Below are 6000 nucleotides of genomic sequence, written 5' to 3'. Positions count from 1 at the left end.
CTTTCAACACACAGAGATGGTCAGAGATGCACATATCATCAGCTACTAAGGGGCATGTTCAACTGGTTAAGGTCAAACAACTGACAAGCAAATCTGTGGTTTTGAGCAGAATATTTGCTATAGCTCATCTTTTATACCAAGACAAAACAATGTACATGATGACGCTACCAATCAGCTAAGATCAGAAGCCATGAGAGCCACTCTCTGGTACTATATTAAGGCATTTCTTCTTCTTCTTTTTCTTCTTCTTCTTCTTCTTCTTCTTCTTATTATTATTATTATTCAGGTCACTACCTGGAATCGAACACGAAAGCTTGGGGCTAGTAGCCCGCGCTCCTACCGGTACATCATATGCGTGTGAGCAATTATGATGCTATGAAGCTGGGTGTTAACTCCTGCATATATATATATATATAATATATATATATATTATATATATATATTATATATATATATTATATATATATATATTTGTGTGCGTTTGTGCGTGTGTGTGTGTGTGTATGTGTGTGTGCGTGTGTGTGTGTGTGTGTTTGTGTGCGGTTTTATGTGTCAACATGAGCAACCATATAAACATGATTTTATGTATTTCTATGAAAATCAGTCCTGTAAATTGTTTATTGGTGATATTTCGAAATTTCTTCTGTGCAGTGATACTTTGTAGACATCATTATTTCACTCTTTTGCTGTTTACACCTTTACAGATTTTAATTACATATGGTAATAGATCTCTATCTTAAGAAATGGAGGCATACTCTTTGTAGAAATTTACATATTTTATTGAAAATTTCATTCAAGATTTGATTAAATTCAATATTATATCCCATATTCACATGACTATTTTTTTTTTGTTATTTCAATCAAATATTTTCAAGTAATTAATCCTTGCATATTAATACCTCATTGAAATTTTAATCTAGATTTTATTATTTTAGTTCGATAATATTATGAAAATCACCATATATTGCCCTTTAACTAATCTTACCTTTACTGATGCTCGCAACTAATGAATACATAATAATGGTTTCTTTAGAAATTAAAACAAATGAGATAGAAAACTCGGAAATTTTAGCTTCTATACACATTACTATGTGACCAAATTAGAAATCTGTGCAGTTCAAGCAACGTAGCAAATGCAGTAATGTTGGTTCATTGATCAGATATTTATTTTACTGCATATTTTGCTTCACTGTGCTCCTAACAAGGGAACGTTTACTTTTGTAAAGTTTTACGTAAACTTTTCTTTCGCATCTAAATTTATCATTGGAATAAAAGCGCTCTACGTATGTACAATATTGTCCATTATCGGAGTTATTCTCATGATGACCACATATGCAATTTCTATGTTCTCAATTATTTATTAATTAAGCTATATTTTTAATGCTTTAATATTTCAGTACGTTTAAGGCGGAGTGCTGGTAGAATCTATAGGACGCCGGGGGGGGGGGGGGATAGAACATAGCATTTTGTGTTCCTTTACGTTTTGATTTCAAATTCTGCCGTTGTTTAATTTGTCTTTCCTTTATTTAAGGCCGATAAAATAAGTACCAGTTAAGCACTGAGGTCGATGTAATCGCATTACCGCAGTCCCGAAATTTATTTGCTGGACATGTATCATAATTTGAAACAGATATTTAAATATTTTCTCAATTTCATTTACACTAACTATTATTTGAATAGTCTGTCATGATATACCTTGTTTTTTCAGGTACTTCTTTTCCTGATTAATCACGCAAAAATAAACGTATGGTTGCTTAATTTTCTTCTTATGTTGTATTTGGTGTAAATTCTTAAAACCTTTTTCTTCTCTCGTGTCCAGTGTAAGTAAGCTCAAAAGCTCATTTGTAAGAAATCTCAAAATTGACATTCTTCTATTTGTGTTTTCTCTTGTCTATAATAGAATAATGCTTTGTAGTAAATTAAGATATTTATTATAATCTATTTGATTGCGAACTTTTTATTGTTCCCGATGGTTTGAAAATATAACTAAAATTCTATAGACATATTTTGGGGCCCTGCACTTTTCACCAATCATTGCGAAAGTTTTGATCTTTCATACCATGTACAATTTATTCAGTTATGTACCCCGTGAGAAAATTCCTTACAAAGAAATCATCAATGCATTCTTAAGCCAATTTGAAACTTAGATTCATATTTTTCACATTTTATGCTATACATTATTTTTGCTTCTTACCTCAGCTATTTAAAAACTTTGTTGGCGTCTGATTTCGCCATCTGTGTTAGTAAATTGTAAAATTTCTATTAGTATTCAAAATTCTTTTCTAATCCTAAACAGAAAATTTAATTACGAATTTCTTGTAGCATAATCCATTTCTACCTTTCTGTAATTTGTTGTACTCAAAGGAGGAAAGTTGAATTTATTTAAATAAACACATATATAGAAATTCATAAAGAAAATGTCAGCCTTTTAATATTTTGATGTTGCTATATATATTAACGATGCGAGCTCGCAGAAACGTTAACACACCGGGCAAAATGCTTACTGGTATTTCGCCTGTCTTTACGTTCTGATTTCAAATTTCGCCAAGGTCGACTTTGCTTTCATCCTTTCGCGGTCGATAAATTAAGTACTATTTGCGTAGTGGGATCGATCTAATCGACTAGACCCTCCCCCCAAAATTTCTTGTGCCTAGAGTAGAAAAGAATATTGCTAAAAAATGTGTGCTTATATTTTTTTAGTCTTGTTTAAAATAGACATTACCCCAACAACAAACAAAAACATTACAACATGATTACTAACAGAAAATCTATGTACTCTCTCCGCCACTTTCAGTTTTTATCCAAGCCATCGACGAGTACACTTTGACAACTCGATTTTCTATAATGAATATATCTGTCCTTCTGTACGAAACAAATTGTATAGCAACATGTGTAATAAAAGGCATAATCCATGTTAACATCTAGTCTCCATTTACATAAAAATGAATTAATTTGTTGTACTGTGTTTAATAAGTTAAATCATACACACACACACATACACACACACACACACACACACACACACACACATATATATATATATATATATAATATATATATATATATATATGTGTGTGTGTGTGTATATACACCCATATACACACATACACGCGTATGATCTTTTGAATGTATATACACATGTATATTTTTCTGGTAGGCTTTCTTACAAATATTCCCATTTTTTGACTTGCTATCATTCTGATATATTAAGATTTAACAACTCGTGAAGGGTACTGTTATGACTTAACGGAGTCAATACATACATAATAATGCATATATGCAAATGTGTTTGCAGCGCCAGTACTCATACCAACATTTAGGCTATTTGATTCGACGCTTGTTGGGATTCGAGCCATTCGTGTCAAAATCCAGAAGGTACTAACCAGTACATATCATTTCCATATCAAGAATGAAGCATCTCGGCAATATATATAACGAAAACAAGGCGATTCACAATGTGTGTGTGTGTGTGTGTGGGTGTGTGTGCGTGTGTGTGTGTGTGAGTGTGTATGTGTGTCTGTGTGTCTGTGTGTATATAGAATGTTTGAAGTGGTGCACCCGTATAGTATATTGAGAAAAAAATAGCCATTCAGAATTTTGGATGATCATTTATTAGCGCTTTCGTTCGTTTATTTTGGAACAAATGAGAAAGAGAGAAAGCAAAGCAAAGAGTGGGGAGAAATAGACAGAGAGAGAGAAAGGTTTTAGAAAGAGCAAAAATAGTAAAATATTGGGAAAGGATAGATATATAGATAGATAGATAGATAGATAGATAGATAGACGATAGATAGGTAAATAGACAGATAGATAGTGAGCTAGACAGGTAGCGAGAGAGAGAGAGGGGCCTATTTTTAAGTTAATGAAGTCAGCCCATTCAAATTTCATTACGAACGATTTCTGCTTTTTTCTTCTCTTTCTTTCGCCTTTTTTATTTCTCTCGTTTTACATTATATACCCATAGAAATATTCGTAAATAAACAGGATTGGAAAGATAAGAAATGATGATAGGGTGCGGTCATCACTGGAGAGTGAAATAATTTCAAATTTCAAAGTCCTATGAAAATGTATATTCGTTTACACTTGTATAGTCAAATCCCATATCCTGTGTAATTCTATGTTTTGCACGAACATACCTTAAATATTAGTACAACATTCATAAATTAGGAAAATAATGACAGAAAATAATTAAAAATGCTTTGAGATCGGTATTGTTTATAATTCAATCTATTCTCTATATACATTTAATCAAACATCATGAATGCGTTTGTAATAACATGTATATTGTATATTTAGCTGGAAGTCACTCTGTAGGATATAAATTATATAAGAACGTATGCTCTTAAATATATATCTGAGTATTTTACATCCTTTTGTAGGATTTATTCTTATTTTTCTTGCTTGCTTGCATAAAGTAATTCAAAGGAGATCTTTCTCACGAATTACCTTCCAAGCGGCTTCATCGCATACCTTTTCTAACCAGCAGTAAAATAGTTCTAGTATCCTTTCTCTGATATTTGCAAATCCTTTAAGAATAACAGTTCTCAAAACCCAAATGTTTTTTTTTTATATTGATCATTTATAAGGATGAGAATTACGTTAATACCATTGGAGCCACATTCAGAACCAACTGTAACAGAGTAATATAAATGTTTTCTCTTCATCCATCATCATTACTATTAAAAATCTGTAATAAAATGGTAAAATGATCATGAAGAAGCTTTCTTGACAGTCTCTAACAGCATCTAGCATACATTGATGTCACCTTACATAATATGTGGATATTGTTGGGAGAAATATAGCGTTCGTTCGAAAATTCATTTGCATTACAACTCCCTAGTCGTATTACTGGGCACAACGTTTGTGTGAGCTAACCATGCAATATTCATATTTAGTTTCATTTGGAGGGTTTTTCATGCATATTGTCTCTGTTTTTCTTTCCAGTCTTTTTGACAAAATGTAGTTCCTCTGGTTCACTTTCAAACATTTGGCGAGGATATTTTGATGAAGTGTAGCTCCATTGCTTTTTGGAAATTTAGGCCATTTCTTGAGCGTTTGTAAAAATGAAAGGTTTTGAACTTACTTTCACCGAATATTTCTAGCTGTTTGGCCGGTGGAATCTTGCGCAATCCCTCTTGTTGGATGTGCTGTCTGCGGATTCTTGTACGCTGGCAGAGAGAATTGTTTGTTTCGCCAATGTAATTCTCCTTGCACTTGGAGCAAGTAATGCAGTATATGTGAATCTGCATCTTGCAGTCATATCTGCATTTAATTCCAACGAGAATCCGCTCCTGAATTTTAGGCGGGAACCACTTTCCAGATATTTGAAGTTGTTGTTGCATGTTCTATAAATGCCATCTCCACATTCTTTTACGGAAAATTCTGATTCGTTATCTGAAATGAAATTTTCTACTGTGGGGTCTATTTTTCAGATTTTATGTTGGCGTCAACAGTTTCATAAGGAGTTTTTATCAATCATATTTTTTATGGTGGGGTTTTGTAGAAGTATAGGTAGGTTTGATTTTATGGTGTGAAAGATGTTTAGCTATTCCAGAGTTAAGCGTATTGATTTATGGAATCATATGTTCATTAATTTAATCAGTGGTGTCCCTCACTGTGTGATGTACAGCATCATCGCCTTTTTTTATCCCATCGTCTATTAATTCTAAGGGGTATTTCTGTTTTGTTAGGAAGCCTCGTTGAGTCGTATTTGACGTATTTTGGGGTCAATCACTATAGTACAGACACGTCTTTCCATGCTCTATGGAATGTTACTTTTGATGGGTGAGGGATGCACATATTTGAAATTCAAATACTGATGCGTGTCCGTTTTTTGTGTAAAACATGTGTTGTGACTGTGGAATTGTGTATTTTTTGTGAATATCCAATAATGGTAATTTATTGCAACGGGTTTCTGTCGTGAATTTGATGGGTAGGTGAAGCTTGTTGAGTATATTATTAAATATATGATGTGTTCCAAAAGATAACGGAATCATCGAGAAA

Source organism: Octopus sinensis, linkage group LG15 (genome assembly GCF_006345805.1).
Source record: "Octopus sinensis linkage group LG15, ASM634580v1, whole genome shotgun sequence".
Classification (NCBI taxonomy): domain Eukaryota; kingdom Metazoa; phylum Mollusca; class Cephalopoda; order Octopoda; family Octopodidae; genus Octopus; species Octopus sinensis.
This window is presented reverse-complemented; position numbering follows the sequence as displayed.